Here is a 22705-nt window from a genome sequence, read left to right as displayed (position 1 = left end):
TTATTTTTGGACGGATGGATGGACTATCACAGAGAAACACAGACAGACTGAGGTATGCTTCAAGGTTTTAGAGCGGATTACAGAAATAATCGAAGCTTCAATAACATTTGAAACCCCGCTATTATGAACTCTTTTACTACGAACTTTCACATACAATGAGCTCAGTTCGTGTCTCCCACCTTTAGTGACATTGAGTCAGAGACTTAAAAAAATTAAAAAATTAAAAAAATACTGTCACATCCATGTGCATAGGTGCTCGGAACGTGCAGTGCTATAAGGACTAATTACTCTGCACCTGTTCTGGATTAGAGCACAATCACAGCATGCGCTTATCAGGACTCTCTAAATACAGACTTGGCGAAGTATACACGTTTTACCAAGTGGCTCACTTGACGGTGCCTTTACAAGAATGTTAAGAACAGCTTTACATATCTCCGGGAAAGACCATCTAACAAAAAAAGAACTACACGGATCTATTCCCCCGTATCAGCAACCATCCGCAGAGAAGATTACAGTTTACTGGCCACTGCTTGTGCAACAAGGAAGAGCTGGCGAGTGATCTCCTTCTGTGGCAGCCAAAACACAGTACTTCCTCTGTGGGTCGTCCCGTATGTACCTACATCAATCAACTGCGGAATGATATGGGCTGCCTATGAGAAGAACTGTCTGAAGCAATGCAGGATAAAGTCGGTTGGAGAGGCAGGGACGTGGGGGTCCGAGCTTGCTCGACATGATTAATCGATTGATTGACCGAGTGTCTCACATTACCAATCCTTGTATCTTTGTGTTGCCTTTCTGGTTTTGTTTTGTGTATTTGGACCCTGCCTTTCGTCTTTGCTTCCGCTGTTCTGTTTGTGCTTCGCATGACCCTTACCTGTTTCCAGACCCTGCCTTTGTCTTACATTTTTGAAAGGTTTTGATCTGTCTGTACTGAAGGAGATTGAATTGACAAAGTATGACCGAGGAATGTAAACCTCTGCCGCCTAAGAGATTCTGCCTCACGGATCCAGGAGCAAACAGTCACTGACACGGACGCAGCTGTTCAGAGATGTTTCTCAGTTTACTGTTGGACAAACATGAGAATATATCCACATTCAAGAGTGTGTCGTTGCTAAATGATTGGAAGACTGGATTCACGAAGCCAAGTTATCTGTGTATGACAGGGTAACGTCAATGGGTGATGAAGCATTACATCACTGGCCAGAATAACCTCATGGAAACAGGGCAGATGTTTGAGTGAAGATAAGTTTCAAGAATTTAAATAGTACTCGCCAAAACAAGAAGCAATCAAACCGGTCTGTACCAGTTGCAAGCAGGCCAAACAGATCTCTCGATCAGTTTCTGAACTGTTTGCCTGCCTGTTTATAAATAAACACTCGTCCTGCAATTACGTCCGTCATTCACCTGCTTACATGACACACTGAGCCATGCGTTCTTCTTCCCACCAGGGACAAACAATAAGCAATCAAGTCCACAGTCAAGTTAACAATACATATTATAAAACAAAGGCTTAACGAGCCTCGCTTAGGTGTTGATCACTAACAATTATCGAGAACGGTGATCAAAGGATAGATAAAAGGGTAAAATGACTGCTGATAGTGCTAAACTTAACACCTAGTTAAAGTGTACCGATGGTGTTTTTATACACCCCGCCCCACCTCACCCCTCAGCGTGACATAAGTGACATCATTGGTGATTTGCAACACATAAATAAACTGAATGGTGAAGATTTAGGTGGGGTTTACATTAGACCGTATCAGCGGATCATCAGATTAATGTTTTTAAAACGATTAGTGTGCACACAGCAACGCCAATACACGATTCGCGTGCACATAGCAACGCCAATACACGGATACGCTCGGCTCCGCAGGCATCCTGCGCTCCAAATCACTCCGCCCTGAACAGCGAGTGCCCTCTGGAGGGTGCGCACTCCGGCCCTGCGCAGCTCACAGAGCGCGTGAGTGAAGCGCACGAGCAGTGATTCGGGACTGAGCCGCTGTGTGTGTGATCTCAGTGCATGTCGGGCATGCACGTCACTTACCACTTGCAAGTGGAAGGATGGCAAGCCTAAAGACAATCATAACTACACAATGGGCAGTATTTGCATCAGTATTTGCAGTATTTTCATACTTTTATACTCTTTAATGAAAGGTGATACAAGGCGGAAGTCCGCGCCGTTTTTCAGCAGTCGCGTCACATGACCAACGCCAGCGAATCAGGAAGGTGGATGTCACAGTGACGTTGTCCAATGACGACACCAGCTAGAGCTCAGCACAGCGTATCCGCATATTCTCAATGTTTATACAGCACCGGACCAGACACGATCTGGATTGAATACGTGGACCCTGGCGGATTCCCGTTTCCAGGCGTTTTAATGTAAACGGACAGTGCATCCGCGAAGAAAACGAGACAGATACGGTCTAATGTAAACTTGGCCTTAGAAAACTGAGCGAGTCAGTGTGTGGACATTGACAACTGGTCAGAAGGGCTGGCTCAGTCTTGGACTGTCCTCTGGACTCCATTGAGGTGGTGGGTGAGAGGAGGATGTTAGCCAAGCTGACCTCAATCATGGAGAACCCCTCTCACCCGCTACATGAGGCTGTGGGGGCTTTAAGCAGCTGGTTTAGTAGTAGACTGCTACACCCACGGTGTAAGAAGGAGAGATACCGCAGGGCATTCATACCTGCTGCTGTCAGACTGTATAACACCCACAACTTGTAACGCAGCACCAATAACCTGTTTGTCGTTATATTTGCACTACTTCACCACTACTACCTCTGCCATCTCTCATCAATGCAATTATTATGTGCAATAATATAGGCCTTAAACTATTTTTATGCATACTTATATATATAATTTATGTATATATGTGTGTATATACCGTATACAGAGTCTACCTGTAATGTGCAATTTTTCCGAGCCTCTCAATAAGGCAATTTTTCTATACTTTTTCACGGTAGATAATGCAAATAGCCCTCTGTATTTAATCCTTCGTTTGTCTAATTTTTATTTCAGTTTTATTTGTTATCCGTTTGACTTTTTCTTGCTACTGTAACACGTGAATTTCCCCGATGTGGGATCAATAAAGTGAATCTAATCTAATCTAATCTAATCTAATCTAATCTAATCTAATCTAATCTAATCTAATCTAACGATACACTGGTCATCTCCATCATTTCCACAACAGATGAAGAAATCAATCATCGCCTCTGTTCGAGATCCTTTAAAGGTCAGTGAACTGTGATAATGACTCAGAAAGAGAAATTCACGATCAGGAGAATGTGCCTAAAATTTCGCATATAACATGTTTGTTGTGACAAGTGGGTCCATTTCAGTATTACGAACTTTTCAGTCGTCCACCAAGGAGTGTGTAATAGCGGGGCTGCAGTGTAATACTGCACACACCTTCCCTGCTGCGATAAACATTTTAGCTGCTTGAGAAATACATCTGAATATTCTAATCGTACATTAAATAGTTCATTACTTTTGTAAATGACGGCGATTCCATGGTATAGTCCACAACCTCGTCTCTTATCAGCCAACACAGAATTACTGACTTTATTATGATGCACCTCTGAATGCTGTGCGTTATAATGTTCATATACGGTAGAATGAGGTAACCTTTGTTAACCTTTGATGCAAAACATGGGTCAAAAGTGACCCGGCTGAGTTTTTATCTTCTATATCTTTGCAATAAATTAATTCCATCATTCAGTATTCAAGGTATTCCTCAATTAACTTGTTTTTGATCATCTTACATCCTCATTTAATTTTTTCCTTTCTTACTTTCTGAATAAAAACCCTTTTTGTATCACGACCCTTCTAATGCACAACATGGGTCAAAAACGACCTGCATTCATTTTCCAGGTTATTTCATGTATGGCTGAGTGTTTCTATGATAGACTTTTGAAATAAATTCATTTTGTCATTTACTTTTCCAAATATGCAGTAAATATCTTGTTTTTGTTTAGCACAAATCATCATTTTTATTTTTCCTTTCTTAAGTTATGAACAAGCACAGCTTTTGTAATTCTACATCAAGTTTACACACATGGGTCAGAACCGACCCGCATGCATTTACTCCAGCGTTTGGTGGGAACTGTGAATTGTGCTTGTGTCAGACATTTCACAGCTCAGCACGGCGCCCTTTGCCCGTCTCATACATGCAAGTAATGTTTTTCAATTGTTCTAACATTACCTTAGAAAAATATTGCTGATGTTTAGGTTCCCTTGAGAGTGAGTAGATTACTTGTCAGAAAGTTACAGTAATTACTATTAGCTACCGAGCTGTTGACATATTCTACTTTAGTTAGCTAATTTTATTGTAGTTGGCTTAGCTAACGACATAGTTAACTAGACAGGGACACTCTAACGAGTGCAAACCCCGCCTTTTCCCTATTAAAATACATTGGGCGAAAATTTCGAAGTTCTGCCATGACCTTGACCTTTGACCTCCAAAATTTAATGGTTTCCTTCCTGGGTGATTGGCAACACATGTACAAAATTTGGTCCAAATCGATCCATTGGTTCTTGAGATATCTTGCAGACACACAGACAGACAGACAGACAGACAGACAGATACACACACACACAGACTGACGCAGGTGAAAATAATAACCCCTCCGACTACTGTCGGCGGGGTTAATAAATAAATAACTGGCCCCATTCACTGCTAAAGTAATTACTTGAAGCAAATTATTATTATAGTATTAAGACATTTAATTTTAAATCACACTTGGATGACCCATGTGTAGTAATATAAAAAGTATTTTTGTTCATAAAGTAGGAAAGAAAAAATTAAATTAATGACTTGTGGTAATTAAAAACAAGATATTTAAAAAAATACTTGGAATATTCAATCATAAAATAAATTGATTTCAAAAGATAGAGCAAAGAAAAACTCAGTCAGCACGAAATAACCTGGAAAATGAATGCGGGTCATTTTTGACCCATGTTGTGCATTAGAAGGGTTAAATGTAACTGAACTGAACTGGTAGGGGACAGTCTGGATATGATCACAGTGTTTGTAAGAAGGCATGATAATCATCTTTTGGCTGCTCCTGTACATTAGGAGTCACCACAGTGAATCTGTCCCACATATTTGATTTGGTATGGACCCTTTTCACGTGACGTCACGACAAACGCGGCCGCCATTTTGGACGTGTACTACCAGGAGTTTACCACAGCCAGCATTGAGGAACGGCAGCAAAGAAAGTGTTTATTTTCAGCAAGACTTCCATCATGCCACTATATTGTTGTGCACCTGGATGTAGTAACCATCAACACACAAGGCAAGGGTTATCATTTTATCGGATCCCGGTAGATGCTGACCGACGGAGAAGATGGATAGCGGCATACCAACGCTTGTGTAGTGACCACTTTGTTGGAGGTAAGACGAATAAAATTAGCCAGAAAAGGCATTACATTGCTGTTAACATTCCATTCTAGTTTACTGTAATTATGATCTGGCAGCTATTTACACCGGATCCAGTGTAAATAGCTGCCGGAGCCAACGTCTGAGGTTCCGGAGCGCGCTAGCTCGCGGCCGGCCGGAGCGTGCTCCGGCAAGCTCGGACGTTGGCTCCGGCAGCTATTTACACTGGATCCGGTGTAAGTAGCTGCCAGATCATAATTACAGTAAACTAGTAAATACAGTTTTCTGCATCTCGCTCCTTTTTCTTTTATGTTTGTCGCCTTCCTCGCATTCAAACCGATTCGAGCCGAAGTCCACTACATGTCCAAAATGGCGGTCGCGTTTACGAAGGTCACGTGACTGAAAAGGGTCCATAGGCTTTACACTGGAAGTCCTTCCTGACGCAACCCTCCGCAATCTATCCGGGTTTGGGATCGGCACTAAGTATGCACTGTTTTGTACAACCCCAGTGGCTGGGTATTTTACGTAACCGCATGTCTTTGGACTGTGGTGGAAACCGGAGCACCCGGAGGAAACCCACACTGACACCGGGAGAACATGCAAACTCCGCACAGAAAGGCCCTCGCCGGCCACGGGGCTCGAACCCGGACCTTCTTGCTGTGAGGTGACCGTGCTAACCACTACACCACCGTGCATGAGAATACGGGAATTATATCACTACTGGCAGATGATGGACCCATACATTTGAAAGAAGCTTGAGCCTCTGTGTGTTGATCTGGGAAAACACTTCACATGGTGAAACTCTGACTCTCTATTTTGCAGAAGCAATGTTCAGTTGCTGGATGTAAAGATTTCATTCTGACAGAGCTTTGAAACATTGAGAGCCAAATCTGATCAGGCATCTATCCGTTTAACTATGACATGAAACTGTGCAACAACTTCATCAATGCATGGCGTTTACTATACGAGGGGGAAAAAACACTTAAAAGGATAGTTCGGGATTTTTGACATGAATCTGTATGGCATCCCCATCGATAGTGTCGTGCAAACACACTGACTTACCCCTGACAGCATCCTGTGAGTCCAGTTCTTGTCCAGTTTTGGTCCAGACGAAAGTAGTCCGGCAAGTTTGTTGGGGTCACGAAAGTAAAACGTTTTTCGTCTCAAAACAGTATGTGTTCAAAAGAGTGATATATTTGCATCACAAAACCGTTGCCAAATAAAAAGTCAGACCTCGCAATCGCTTGGCACTATTTTCTCTCCCTCGGTATCACTGCGCGCTGTCATGTTGACATCTGCGCAGGAATCAACACCTTTCCCATTGTTTGGCAGTGATTAGGAGTTCAGATCAGCGGCGCTAACAAGCTAATTTGAGAGCAAGAACAGCGACAAATTTATCACCTTCTATAACCTATACAATAATATATTTGTGAAAATGGTGCGCACTTGCGACTATCCAGGCTGTAGCAACAAAGATGTGGCTGAATCTCCGCACACATTTCACCGTTGTGGTCAGACATGTTGTTGCTAACTTTGCTAGCAGTAAACAATGTAGTGATGTGTCGGTCGCGAACGATCCGGTTCAAAGAGCGGGCTCTTTGAAGTGAACAACGGGAGCCGGCTCTTCGGTGGGAACCGAGTTGGGGAGCCGAATTAGTTTTTTGTCCTTAGGTGCCTCAGAGAGAGAGAGAGAGAGAGCGAGAGAGAGAGAGAGAGAGAGAGAGAGAGAGAGCGAGAGAGAGTTCAGCTCAGCTGAAGGATGATTGTCTATTTGACAACCATGATCATTGTTTTGTTGCCGTGAATTCCTAAAGCTCGTGATATAAATTGTCGCTCATAAATTGACAGGTTCGGTCGGCAACCGCCTTGGCACGGCCAGATTAATCTGCGGTATACAACGAGACAGCAGTCATTATAACAGGAGCAGATTTGCTGTTCCAGCGGCTTCTCATTACTGGTGGAGCAGAGTGCGGCACTTTTTTCTCTTTTTACATGCGCTCAAGGTGCCACATATTTTGTTGCACATTGTTCTGTGTTTGTTAAAATAATTTCCAACTTTGCTTCATAGTTTCTTAGGCCTGATTTATACTTCATAATTTATTTTGTGGCATTTTGTTCAAGGTCGAGTGTGAAATAAAGCCATAAAGGATAAACAGTTGATGTCTTCTGTGTATTTTATATTGGTAATATAACACAGTTTTGCATTATGTTTGTGAGAAAATAATTTATTAATTGGTAAGTTTTATTTCTATAGCTAGAACATTGTTACACTGCTATACTTTACAAAGCTTTACAATGGCTACAAAAACTAAAAAATAAAATGGAAAACATCCTATTGATAAAATATAAATAATAATGTAATTAATTAACTAGTTAATTGCAGCAATTAAATCAAAAATAAAATCTCAGGAGCCGTTTGGGAGCCGAAAGAGCCGGCTCCTTATAATAAGAAGAGCTAAAAGAGCCGGCTCCCGAAAAAGAGCCGAAATTCCCATCACTAAAACAATGAATGAAACAGCCGTGGCTGTCACCTGGCGGCAGCGCGCAGTGATACCGAGGGAGAGAAAATAGTGCCAAGCGATTTCGAGGTCTGACTTTTTATTTGGCAACGGTTTTGTGATGCAAATATATCACTCTTTTGAACACATACTGTTTTGAGATGAAAAACGTTTTACTTTCGTGACCCCAACAAACTCGCCGGACTACTTTCGTCTGGACCAAAACTGGACAAGAACTGGACTCACAGGATGCTGTGAGGGGTAAGTCAGTGTGTTTGCACGACACTATTGATGGGGATGCCATACAGATTCATGTCAAAAATCCCAAACTATCCTTTTAAGTGACTAATGACCTTCCCAATGAAGATCCATCATTCATTTTAATATTTCAATAGTTGGTGTATTTTGTTATACAAATAAGTAATCTTAATCCAGGTGGATGGATATAATCCCAATTTCTACATTTGATTCATTTTTGTAGATCAACATCAGCTGTTATAAATGACACTTGACAAATAACAGTCAGGCTTAAATATCTTGATCAGTAATTTGTATAGTGACTGACTGACTGCACACTGCAGGTAGAAACTCTGAGTTTTTCATTCCAGTCTGCACGCAACCCTCAGTGATGATAAGAAGAAACAAATCAGGGCTTTACCTCAACCCATTATGGCTTCTCACAGGAATCAATCACAATTCAATTAGCTGAGGCAGAAGGTGAGCATCCTGGCACACACACACACACACACACACACACACACACACACACACACACACAAATGCTAATAATCACAACAAATGACCTGAAAACTCATTAGATAACACAAGCCTGTGGCAGAAAACCCTGAGATTGATATGGAGAGGATCACTGTGTGGGCACTTTGCAGCTCTGGAGGGGAGGAAACAAAAGCAAAACAAAACTGATACTTCATACTCAGGGGATCAGAACTGTCGTTCCTACTCAGGTGAAGATATTACTGGGTCATTCTGTGTGAAATCATCAGATTTTCCAAAATCTTCCCGGGTCACTGACTCAGATTTTCATGATTTTTTTTTTTTACAAGTACCTACATTTGTCTGATGAACACATGCAAAATATTTTTTTAGATATAAATTTTTTAATCAGGGTGCCCACAATCCTATTTTTCACTCACAAATGCATTTTGAGCTTTTCTTCATTTTTAAAAGGCATCATCTCAGCTAAAAATGCAGATATAAAACTCAAATTTGGAATACACCCTATTTGGGCACCCCAGATACAGCAGTAAATTTCAAAAATGGGATACAGAGCTAATTTTTCATTCTGTACCATCACAAAAATGGCAGTTTGTCCATTCTCGCAAAAAATTACAAAATTTCAAAGAGGGATTCAATTGATAATCTTCATATTGTAGAATACACATATCTGGGGTACTAGGTATATGTGTGTAAAACATTGTGGTCATAACTTGAAGGGTTTTTGAATTATTGACTCTTGAAAATCGAACATGATCGTAGAATGTCAAAAATAGGCCTCCAGTCTCTTTATGATTTGACCATGTGGGCAAGTGCTCAGCCACTTCATAATTTTTTTTTTTTTTTTTGTGGAGAGTATATTGATATACCAAGTTTATGTCAAAAATTTTTTTATCTAGCTCAAATGCCTTCATAGTGAAAAAAAATTGCAAAGTAGGGTACCGTAACATGGCGCGAACCAATTTTGAACCTGTATTTGCATATTCAGAAAGCAATATATCAGCTCTGAATGGAAGCATAAAGCTCAAATTTGGTATTTACAATATTTGGCACCCCAAAATAATGGATCAACTTTGAAAGACAGATTACTGAGCTTATTTATTCTTTCATGACATCATAAATTGAGCAATTCAGTCATCATCACAATATTCAATTGATATTACAGAAACAATATGCCTGGTAAAAAGAAACGGTTTTTATTCTACAATTAGCATAAAATAAACATTAATAACCATCATCAGATTTGCTTTGTATAATTACAAAAAACAGCAGAAATACAAAGTTTTTAACAGTACTTGACAGTACTTAAAATTCTTCAGCCGCCAGGTTAACTGGTGACTCTAAATTGAGCGTAGGTGTGAATGTGGGTGTGAATGGTTGTCTGTGTCTATGTGTCAGCCCTGTGATGACCTGGCGACTTGTCCAGGGTGAACCCCGCCTTTCGCCCGTAGTCAGCTGGGATAGGATCCAGCTCGCCTGCAACCCTGTAGAACAGGATAAAGCGGCTAGAGATAATGAGATGAGATGAGATGAAAGTAAATTCTGAAATATCAAAATTCTCTCTCAATTTACTCTCGGAGTACATCTCCTCAAAACTTTGTAACAAAATTGCGTTGATGACTGAATTGCTAATTTTATGATGTCATGAAAGAATAAATAAGCTCAGTAATCTGTCTTCCAAAGTTTATTCATTATTTTGGGGTGCCAAATATTGTAAAAACCAAATTTGAGCTTTATGCTTCCATTCAGAGCTGATATATTGCTTTCTGAATATGCAAATACAGGTTCAAAATTGGTTCGCGCCATGTTACGGTACCCTACTTTGCAATTTTTTTTCACTATGAAGGCATTTGAGCTAGATAAAAAAAAATTGACATAAAGTTGGTATATCAATATGCTCTCCACAAAAAAAATTATGAAGTGGCTGAGCACTTGCCCACATGGTCAAATCATAAAGAGACTGGAGGCCTATTTTTGACATTCTACGATCATGTTCGATTTTCAAGAGTCAATAATTCAAAAACCCTTCAAGTTATGACCACAATGTTTTACACACATATACCTAGTACCCCAGATATGTGTATTCTACAATATGAAGATTATCAATTGAATCCCTTCTTTAGTACAGCTCTTTGAAATTTTGTAATTTTTTGCGAGAATGGACAAACTGCCATTTTTTGTGATGCTACAGAATGAAAAATTAGCTCTGTATCCCATTTTTGAAATTTACTGCTGTATCTGGGGTGCCCAAATAGGGTGTATTCCAAATTTGAGTTTTATATCTGCATTTTTAGCTGAGATGATGCCTTTTAAAAATGAAGAAAAGCTCAAAATGCATTCGTGAGTGAAAAATAGGATTGTGGGCACCCTGATTAAAAAATTTATATCTAAAAAACTACTTGGAATTAAGCAGAAATATTTTGCATGTGTTCATCAGACATATGTGGGTACTTGTAAAAAAAAAATCATGAGAATCTGAGTCGGTGACCTGGGAGGCACCTGATGATTTCACATGGAATGACTGTACTTGCTTGGGTTGGGGACACAAGCAGATCAGCAGTTAGCAGTTCTGAAAGTCACAGAGGGACTTATGAGAAACTGATCAAGCATAAGCTTGTGCTGCATTTTGCCCCATTTAATAATTACAGTGGTGTCATTTCTAAGCTGGAGATCATTTAACCAAATCAGCCTGAAAAACAAAACATGCAAAAAAAAAAGAAACCTTTATTAAAGAAACCTTTATTCGTCACATGCACACTTCAAGCACAGTGAAATTCATCCTCTGCATTTAACCCATCTGAAGCAGTGAACACACACACACACACACTCAGAGCAGTGGGCAGCCACACCAGAGCGCCCGGGGAGCAGTCAGGGGTTCGGTACCTCGCTCAAGGGCACCTCAGCTCAAGGCCACCCCACGTCAACCTAACCTGCATGTCTTTGGACTGTGGGGGAAACCGGAGCACCCGGAGGAAACCCACGCAGACACGGGGAGAACATGCAAACTCCACACAGAAAGGCACTTGCCGGCCGCTGGGTTTGAACCCGGAACCTTCTTGCTGTGAGGCAACCATGCCACTACACCACCGTGCCACCCAGAAGTGGAAAAAAGCAAGTAGGTCTAAGAATTACATGATGTAAAGTCTATTATAATTACTAGTACTTGTAGAGGTAATAACAGTTGTGGTAATAGTAATATCCATCTATCCACCTTCTACTTATCCAGATCCAGGTCGCAGGGGCAGCAGCTCCAGCAGAGGTGCCCAGGCCTCCCTCTCCCCATCCACCACCTCCAGCTCTTCTGGGGGACACTGAGACATCCCTTCAGCATGTCTTGGGTTTGCCCTGGAATCTCCTCTTGGTTGGGCATTCTCAGAACACCTCACCTCGTAAATGTCCAGGAAGCATCCTAGGCAGATGCCCAAACCACATCAGCTGGCTCCTTTCGATGCAGAAGAGGAGCGGCTCTACACTGAGCCCTTCCCAAATGTTTAAGCTCCTCATTCTGTCTTTAAGGTTGAGTCCAGACACCCTTCAGAGAAAGCTCATTTCTACCGCTTGTATCTGCGATCTTGTTCTTTTGGTAACTACCTACAGCTCGTGGCTGTAGGTGAAGGTACGAACAAGCCTAATGGTTCGAGAAGCAGCTTTGGGACCAAAAGGGTGGCACGGTGGTGTAGTGGTTAGCGCTGTCGCCTCACAGCAAGAAGGTTCTGGGTTTGAGCCCCGTGGCCGGCAAGGGCCTTTCTGTGTGGAGTTTGCATGTTCTCCCCGTGTCTGCGTGGGTTTCCTCTGGGTGCTCCGGTTTCCCCCACAGTCCAAAGACATGCAGTAGGTTAACATGGGATGGCCTCGGGCTGAAGTGCCCAGGAGTGGCGGCGTGCACGTATGCAGCGGCTTTGCTCTCCTAAGACAAACTAAATTTCATTGTACATTTTGTGCAGTGACAATAAAGGCATTCTATTCTATTCTAAAAGGTTGCCAGTTTGATTTCCTGGACCAGTAGGAATGGCTGAAGTGTCCTTGAGCAAGGCAACTAACCCCCACTGCTCCCCAGGCTGCTCTGGGTATTTTGTATGTTGCTCTGGATAAGAGCATCTGCTAACTGGCATTAATGTAATGTAATAAATGGACAAGTAAATTGTTAGCTTTGCTTTTTGTCTCAAATCTCTCTTCACCACGACAGATCAGTATAGCCCCGCATCAGTGCAGAAGCTGCACCAATCTGTATCTCGATATCTAGCTTCATTCATAAATAAGGCCCCAAGATCCTTGAACTCTTCCACTTGAGGAAAGGACTCATCCCCAACCTGGAGTGGGCAGTTCACCCTCTTCCAGCTTAGAACCATGATGTCAGACTTGAAGGTGCTGATTCTCATCCCAGCCACTTCATACTTGGCTGCAAACTGGCCTAGTGCAAGCTGGAGGTCATAGCTCAATGAAACCAACAGGACCACATCATCTGCAAAAAACAGCAATGTGATCCTGAGCCCTCTGAACCCAACACCCTCAACCCCTTGGTTAGACCTAGAAATTCTGTCCATAAAATGTAAGAACAGAACCAGTGACAAAAGGAGCCCTGGTGGAGACCAACATCCACCGGGAATGAGTCTGACCTATTACTGGCAATGCGAACCAAGCTCTCATTCTGGGTACTCGGGGCCTGAGTGGCCCACAGTAGTGAGCCTAGTACACTATACTCCTGAAACACCCCACAGGACACCATGAGGAACATGATTGTATGCCTTTTTCCAAATCCACAAAGCAGATGTAGACTGGTTGTGCAAACTCCCATGCACCCTCCAGTACCCTTGTGAGGGTAGAGATCTGGTCCAGTGTTCCATGACCAGGATGAAAACCACATTGTTCCTCCTGAACCTGAGGTTCGACTAACGGATGAACTCTCCTCTCCAGCACCCTGGCATAGACCTTACCAGGGAGTCTGAGGCTCCTGAAACTGGTTTTAGTAGTAGTAATACTTTTACTACAACTACTATTAATATTAGCAGGAATAGGACGAGGAGTAGTATTTTCTTTGTACCAGAATAAAAGAACAGCATTGGACAATGTGTAGTAAAACATCAAGTAGCCTCTGTGATGAGTGATGAATGAGCTGGAGGCACTGAGCAGCCCCATATGATGCCATATGTCATACAGTCTGGTCAAAAACGAGAGCCAAATCCTCCGGCTTATGACAGCACTCACAGCAATAAATCTAAAAAGTAAGTGAAGAGAAAAGCCTCCAAGCAATTCTGTGATCGGCAGATTCAACACCACAGGAGGCAGGGCTGAACACTCAGGAAAAAAATTAGCCACTCAGTCGCCAGCCATGTACAAGTGTGTGACTGATGGGAAAAGGCCTGTGGTAGGCAGGTGAAATGGAGCACTGCTGGGACTGATCCAGGTGTTATTGTGTGGGGGAACAATGGAGCTCAGCTTCTCCACCTCAGGTTTACATGAACAGCAAAATGACCTGAGCTGCCATACGTCATAAATGAATGAAGTTATGAATTAAGTACATATTTGTTTCTGTATTTAGAATTTGAAGCTTTATTTAGATGCTCACTGGATGTGGATGACAATGATGTCAATCATATGCTGTGGCCTTCTCACTTACCACACATCAACCCAGCTAAACACCAATGGGAAAGTTCGACTGAGGGAATATTTTTATGAAGAACAGTGAAAATTGATAGAGTACAGTCCCACAGTCTTATCAAATCTGTCAAGATGAACTGAACATGCTGTGGCAGCTTATGGTGGCCAAAACATTTTACTAAGCCATTTTATCTTGGATTTCCATTTAATCTGTAATCTTATTCCACACTTATAAATGTATTTCTTTATAAAAAGGACTTCTGGATTGGTATATTGTCCTAATGTTATTGTAAAACAGGATCTTTAAAAGTCAGTACCAGTAGAATCTCACAGCTGCTCCGATTCACCAGTTGGAGGAAGTCAATCTCTGACTTCTCAACATCCAACACTGAAAAATACCAAATCATCCAGTACGTCCACTTCACACTAAAATGCTTTGATCTGTACTAAATAAAACGTCTCATTGGATTGGTCAGCAGACACAGAGCTGTTGGACACTTGACACACTGAAAGCCAGTGTTGAGCAGCACATGCAGTGGGGTCCAAAAGTCTTAAAGCACTAGTGAAAATGCTTCTACATCGTATTCTTTTGGAATTTAACAACAATTTCCATTACAAACTTGAAGCGCACTCGGTAGAGCGCACACCTCTGCCAAGCCACAAATTCGGATTTTCATCAAAATCTAATCAAATGTTCATTGCCCCGTGGTCCACCTTTCCTCAAAACCCATTCATTACTTTTTGAGTTATGTTGGGAACAGACAAATAAAATACTGGATCTGCATACATATCTGGATCTTGGACCCACATACTTATTCAGATTTGCACCAAAATCTAAATTAATTGTTCCTTGGCCCATAGCTGACCTTTCCTCCAAATTTCATTAAAATTTGTTCACTACTTTTTGAGTTACGTTGTGAACAGACAAACAAAAACAAAAGGAGGCAAAAACATAACCTTCTCCAACAAAGTTGGCAGAGGTAATTACAGTACTGACAAAACCTTGAGTGAAAAGTAGAATCTTTGAAATATTCACATGAATTTCAGCGTTTTAGTGTTTGCTCCGCCCCTATTTTGCTTTAATGACCGTGTGCACTCGAGCTGGGATGGACTCCATAAGTTTGTCTAAAAGCTAATGATCCATTTCAGATCAAATCCAACAGAGTGTTGTCTGAACACTTGCTACAATGGAAGAGATTAGACATGAGGAAAATCCCACCTTTTGTACAAAGCAGTTGACCTGGTTGATATCACAAAGCTGCTCATATTTAAATAGGGAACTAGAAATAGTGCAGAACCTTGAATATTAAACCAGAATGTCAAGGCTGTAGTATCTCATCTAACCTGCCATCAAACCAACCATGACGACCAAAACATCAACCAGAACTGAAATGTGACGATGTGAGCGAGAGAAGACCAACCTCCACGACAAACTGTCTGCAACAGGAACATCAACAAAGGACTACATTTTGTTCCCCGAGGGAAGATCAACCCAAAACATCGATCAGAACTGAATTTGCATGATAAATGAGAGAGGAGATACAATTCTAGTCAGAAGTCCCAAAATTTGTGAATTTGACCTGATTAGCAGTGATGAGTTCTTTCAAACAAAACAATCAGAGCAGAAATCTGTGGAGAACTGACGGAGGAAACATGATTTAACCGAAAATAAAGTGGTAAAAAAATTGTTTACAGCAGGAAAATCAACAAACAAATGGCCAAGTTTTGTTCCTCAAGGGAAGATCGACCCGAAACACCGATCAGAACTGAAATCGGATGAGAAATGAGAGAGGAGATACAATTCTGGTCAGAAGCCTGGAAAATTTGTTAAGTTGGCCTAATTAATAACTCGTTAGCAAAAAATTTGACAAAACAGTGACTGAGTGTTGTGCAGAGTGATGAGTTCTTTCAAACAAAACAATCGGAATGGAAATCTGACGGAGGAGATACGATTTAACTGAATTGTGGACGACGGATGCCATGCCATGGAAACCGATCGGCTGTATGAGCTAAATATATCGACCACTTACTTTTTTCCTATTTCTAAACCTTCTGTTCATTTCAATTCTGTTAATTTCCATTATATTCTATAAAACTTTGACAACTAACACCAATGGTACAAACAAAAGGGCTATTGAATTTTGAATTCTGAAATCTGATTGGTCAGAAGCCATTGATCCATTTTCTATAACGGCTGCTCCGACACTAAGCACTGCAGATGCAAATCACAGGTTTATATCAACACTAATTCTAATGCATTATCACTGAGGTAGCAACAACTCATCCACAGGGACTCGGATGGCGGGTGTTGAACATAAAAAAGCACGACTCAACAGTCAGTATTTATAAGAGTTAAGTTTTCAGACGTGAGCAGATCTTCAGCACAGAGGAGTTCACAGTTTCTTAGTAACATGACAAACTTGCATTTTCTACTTATTATCTTCGAGACAGAAAAAAGAGCAGGTTGGTGAAGGAGTGACATTTATAGCTGCTATAACATAATTGATAAAAGGAACCAACTTGGTTCAAGGACATTTCACATCAGTAAACAGAATAAAACCAATAACAAATTATGCAGACTGAGTCTTTACTAAAAAAATGAATTGTTACTGTTGGGAAATTGCTGTGAGCCGTGTGTGCAAAGCCACTCAGGCAAAGCTATTATAAGGGGAAAAAATGACTCCAACAAATACTAGACATCTTACCAATCCAGGGGTTCTGAACTCGTCTGAAATCCTCAGATGGTTCTTCACTCGTTTAATGGTGTCTTTATCATTGCAGGAGCAGTCGAGTTTCCTACAGAGGCCAAAATAGAAATATCCATGTAAACAACATAAAGAAAAGCAAAATGCCATATAAAAGTGGCAGCACAGCAACTGATAAGTGAGAGAGAGGGGGGAGGGGGGAGAGAGAGGGAGAGAGAGAGGGAGGGGGGAGAGAGAGGGGGAGGGGGGAGAGAGAGGGGGAGGGGGGGAGAGAGGGGGAGGGGGGAGGGGGGAGAGAGAGAGGGGGGAGGGGGGAGGGGGAGAGATGGGGGAGGGGAGGGGGGAGGGGGAGAGATGGGGGAGGGGAGGGGGGAGGGGGAGAGATGGGGGAGGGGAGGGGGGAGGGGGAGAGAGGAGGGGGAGGGAGGGGAGAGAGGGGGGGAGAGGGGGGAGAGGGAGAGGGGGGGAGAGAGAGAGGGGGGAGAGGGAGAGGGGGGGAGAGAGAGAGGGGGAGGGAGGGGGAGAGAGGGGGGAGGGGGGAGAGAAGGGGGGAGGGGGGAGAGAGAGGGGGGAGGGGGAGAGAGAGACTGGGGACCAGTTAGCACAACTGACTGATTTCTATGAGACTTGAATCTTTGTAAGAAACACATTGTTTGCATTATAATCAGGAAACTACAGATAATGAATTATACACACGGTGCTCATCCATAGTTCCCTGGAGGTCACTCATAAAACACGGAACACTGATCCAAACCTGACACAGCAATTATAGATAACACGGGAAAAAACAGCAGTGGTGATAGATATAAAATCCAGAGGTAACATCAAAAAGAGCAGATACAAGGACGACAAGAGACTGAAAAATCCTGATGAAACATCTAAAGGAACAAATACACGAAGCTCGAGAATTAAATAAATAAATAAATAAATAAATAAATAAAAATGCATGGGCTGTTTCACTAATCATGGTTCTCTTTTTGAATAACACCGACTCACTCCTGCAACTCAGTCCAGTACTGTATACACACTGGAGTTTCTTATCCCTTATTTTACAGAGACACGCCTACAGCCCCACCTACAGCACTAATGTCTCTTATAAGTTCTTATAAACGTGTTTGTAAGAGTCAAATCCGGCTCAGTTTTGACCTTGTGCTCATTTCATTTAATTCTGCTTTAATTATTACACTTAGATTTCACTGGTTAAATTCAGAATTGCAATTTTTTTAGCACTAACTCGGTTTCACTTTGGGACGTATTCAGTACTTTCATTCACAATAGAAAGATATTTCAGTGGAAGTTACATCGTTTTGTAAACTCAGTGCCTCTGACAGGATCCTCTGTCCATCAGAAATGTCCTGTCCGGAAATCACTCACCATACAATGAGGTTGTAAATGATTTCTGGAGAAAATATTTGTCACTTTTGAAGCAGAAGACTCTGTTCTGTTGTTGTTCAGTAAAAAAACAGGACTTGAAACAGATGTGAGACGCTTTTGATTTGCAGCGGAGCTTCACATGTGGTTGAAATGTAAAAGTCAGAAAGTGTCCTCTCCGGAAAACCATAAGGATCGTCACCACTTTAGCTGTTATTACAGTCACCGCCGTGCACAAACATCACTGCACAGGATGGGAAAATGTGTACTTCACACACATCACATCCATTTCAACAGTTTTTCACTTTGTGTCCCTCACTCTGTGGACTATAAGGAAGGTGGTCAGTTTTAGAAACGCGCTATTTGCTGTCTTCTCACCACAGTGACCCACCCAGTATACGACCTGTAGCTCTGAAATCCTGTACAAATCATTTCCATCTCAAAAGGTCATTTTTGGCAGCAGAGAAACACAAGGTTTGATTTTTGGGCTATTGTGGACCTGAAAAGTAAAGTCCACCCTGATTGTGAAAACAGTCCTGTATATAACTTGAAGAGAACTGTAAAAGGCTAACTGTAATTCATATATCTTTCTTTTCTGTTGTTTGTGTTTTTTTAAACAGTCAAGAATAAAACATATGAATTGAACTTCTGTTTGTATTTTAATTGGAAACAACTGCAGAAGGTTCATCTAAACATAACACACGCACTACTCTGAAAATGAAAAATACATTAGCAAACAATAAATAACATCACGTTCACATACAGGATTACAGGATATCAAACTGTGAGTCACTGTTTAACTTTTTTGGTTGCTTATTTTTTAAAGAACAATTTATCAACTGTGGTGGCGGGCGCGTGGTCGAGCGTCGGTCTGTGAATGGAGGGCGGAGTCAGGGAAGGTAAGTGGCAGAATCACTGCACCTGAGGGGAATTAACCTGTGTTTGTGTGTCTTCTCCAGTGACCGCGCAGCGGCTGGTGCACTACCACCCCCGGGGGCGTCTCAATGTGGTGTTCTGTGAGGTGGGTGTGGCCGGGCAGGGGCGAGAACACGTCACAAAATTCTGTCTGCAACTGGGCAACCTCCGTGAGTTGGGTCGGGGAGAGGTGGTCTCCACAGGGGACCGGAGTGGTGGGCGATGTCAATTTTCCTTTTTGAACCTCCGGCCCCAGCTCCGCCTTCTCTGGAACCACCGACACCAACGCCACGGGGACCTCCTCGTTCCAAAGTTTTAACAGATTGAGGTGGTAAATCTGTAACGCCCAGTTGCAGACAGAATTTTGTAACGTGTTCTCACCCCTGCCCGGCCGCACCCACCTCATAGAACACCACATTGAGACGCCCCCAGGGGTGGTAGTGCGCCAGCCACTGCGCGGTCACTGGGGAAGACACACAAACACAGGTTAATTCCCCTCAGGTGCTGTGATTCTGCCACTTACCTTCCCTGACTCCGCCTTCCATTCACAGACCGACACTTGACCACGCCCCCGCTGCCACATCAACATTTCAATTTTGTAAATACTTTTGTTTTTCTTTAAGACATTAAAATTGTAAAGACATTTAAATTTTTGGTGAGATTGCAAAACGATGACCTCATTCAAGTAATATTACTGAAATTTAAAAATATAGTGTTTTAGTGTGAAATACACCACTCATATTTTTGATCCGAGCTCCATCCAGGATATGGAGAACCAAAACTGTGACATAAATCTCGACCACTCGTGAGGAAATCAGTGAATTGTTTTGATAAATTTGGGAACTTTTTGGTTGTGAACGTGTCGATATAATAAAAAGAAATTCACATGCTGGCTTGAAGATATGAAGTTTATCTTCTCGTGTTGAAAAACTCACATTTTTTCAGATGAAATCCATCGCGGATCTGAGGGACATATTTAAATAATATTGTCTGGCTCTTTTTTCATGGTCTATCAGATATATTCCATACAGCGAGCATGATACTGAATGAGTCGAAGACGAGTCGCTGAATGGAATATATCTGATAGACTGCAAAAAAAAGCCATTATTATTATTATTATTATTATTATACATGCACATTCCATTCACCCCTCCTAGAACTGCCACCTTATTGTGGTGGAGGGGTTTGTGTGCTTGAATGATCCTAGGAGCTATGTTGTCGGGGGCATTATGCCCCTGTTAGGGTTTCCCAAGGCAGACAGGTCCTAGGTGACAGGCCAGACCAAGAGCAGTTCACCAAAAAACCCCTATGGAGAAAAAATCCAGGACCGTGACGTCGCCCGGTAGGACGCAGCCGGGGCCCCACCCTGGAGCCAGGCCCGGGGTTGGGGCTCGTATGCGAGCGCTTGGTGGTCGGGCCTTTGCCCATGGGGCCCGGCCGGGCTCAGCCCGAAGAGGCGACGTGGGCCCGACCTCCTGTGGGTTCACCACCCACAGAGGTAGCAGTAGGGGTTTGGTGCAGTGTGGATTGGGTGGCAGTCGAAGGCAGGGGCCTCGACGACCTGACCCCCGGACACAGCGGCTGGCTGTTGGGGGTCGATCTACGTTCCGACTCTCACCTATGGTCATGAGCTTTGGGTAATGACAGAAAGAACAAGATCGCGGATACAAGCGGCTGAAATGAGTTTCCTTCGCAGGGTGGCTGGGCGCTCCCTTAGAGATAGGGTGAGAAGCACAGTCACTCGGGAGGAGCTCGGAGTAGAGCCGCTGCTCCTCCACATCGAGAGGAACCAGCTGAGGTGGCTCGGGCATCTTTTTCGGATGCCTCCTGGACGCCTCCCTGGGGAGGTGTTCCAGGCATGTCCCCCCGGGAGGAGGCCCCGGGGAAGACCCAGGACACGCTGGAGGGACTATGTCTCTCGGCTGGCCTGGGAACGCCTCGGTGTTCTTCCCGAGGAGCTGGCCGAGGTGTCTGGGGAAAGGGAAGTTTGGGCTTCCATGCTTAGACTGCTGCCTCCGCGACCCGGTCCTGGATAAGCGGAAGAAGACGAGACGAGACGAGATTCCATTCAGGTGTTCAATGCGTCTTTCTCTTTCAAAATTCTCTCAAACTCTTCCGTATTTAACGAAGCGAACCTGGCGGCCATGTTTGTTTACAAATTGTCACAGTCACTCACTAGTGTGGAAGTTTTCTGTCTCTGACGTGTGACGTCATGTTGCCTTGACAACCGTGCAATATCGTAAACCATATTCAACACTCATTCTCCATTGGGTAGAGTGACGTAATGCACGTAGGATAAGCGATATGCGAACAATATTGCATGCTATCAAACCAAATGAATGAAACCCGCTAGAAGGGAATAGAACACGTTTTTATTCCATCGAAAAAGTGTCCTGTATGGATAATAATTCCTGATATTTCACTCTGATGACGGCACTCCCAGTGTTTTCCCGCTGACTAGATGTGCGTTGTCAAATTGGCGAACAGGTTCATAATTAAAATTGTTTTGATTAACTTGTGTAGTTTTTTGTGGATGTGTCCGTATAATATAGAGAACTTTACACAGTTGTATGAAGATCGGAAGTTTATCTTCTCGTGTTGAAAATATTTTCACTATGTTCACCACTCGAAGATAAACTTCATATCTTCACGCCACTGTGTAATATCCTCTGTATATTATTTGGAAATAAATAGGCCTGAGTGATAAAACGATAGCGATATGTCCCATCGATACACATTTCATCGACAGCAATAAGAAAATTGTTTGATAGAATGTTCGATAATTTCACTAAAATGTATTAAATTCAAACCACTGGTAGCTGGTGGAAAAACCCGGTATTACCGTACGTGCCCCCACAAAAATACCCTCATGTGATTTCATATCGTGTTAGAATTCGCTCTGCTCGCGCTGCTCAGTAAATCGTGCGTGTTATCAGTCAGTGAAAAGCACAGGCTGCTTTTACATTTTCACCGATCTACAAGTTCTGATAAAAACAAGAATGGACTATTACTTTGTTACTGACACGATGCTCAAAATGTGCAGACTGTTAATGTCCTTTTAATAATCAGTTTTTACAAGATTGACTGCACTGACTGGACTTCATGTTGCCATGGTAACACTGACAACACCATGTAACGTGCGTACTGATTAAGATCGTCTCCAGTGTGAAAGCTCTCCGTTCATGTGGTCGACTATTCGGCCCACTGTTCCAGCACAACACACTTCCTTTCATCGATACAACACGTTATATTCATTATTATTTATCCATCACTCACAGAACATTCTCCTTCTTCATACTTATTGAAGTGAAATTGTTGAACAATTGTGGAATTGCTGATTATAAACAGGGCATTGAAACTATTTATCAGTAATTACTGATATCGACTAAAATGAGACAGTTTATCGTGATAAAGTTTTCAGCTACATTGCCCAGCCCTAGCAATAAACAAAATTAGTATAAATACGCAGGTGATTACAGAAATTCGTGCGCACTGATTGGTCGAGAGAT

The 22705-nt window shown here is 42.5% G+C and overlaps 1 protein-coding gene across 1 annotated transcript in view; it reads right to left on the bottom strand.

Annotated features, from left to right (window-relative positions):
- Positions 1-22705, bottom strand: part of gulp1a (GULP PTB domain containing engulfment adaptor 1a) — a 392227-nt gene that overhangs the window by 198828 nt on the left and 170694 nt on the right. The window contains exon 2 of the mRNA XM_060928939.1: positions 16911-17001. The gene's annotated coding sequence lies outside the window, so the exon portion shown is untranslated. The remainder of the gene's footprint in view (positions 1-16910; positions 17002-22705) is intronic.

Source organism: Neoarius graeffei, chromosome 9, assembly GCF_027579695.1.
Source record: "Neoarius graeffei isolate fNeoGra1 chromosome 9, fNeoGra1.pri, whole genome shotgun sequence".
NCBI lineage: Eukaryota > Metazoa > Chordata > Actinopteri > Siluriformes > Ariidae > Neoarius > Neoarius graeffei.
The sequence above is the reverse complement of the archived record's forward strand: the minus strand, read 5'-3'. Positions and strand labels throughout refer to the sequence as shown.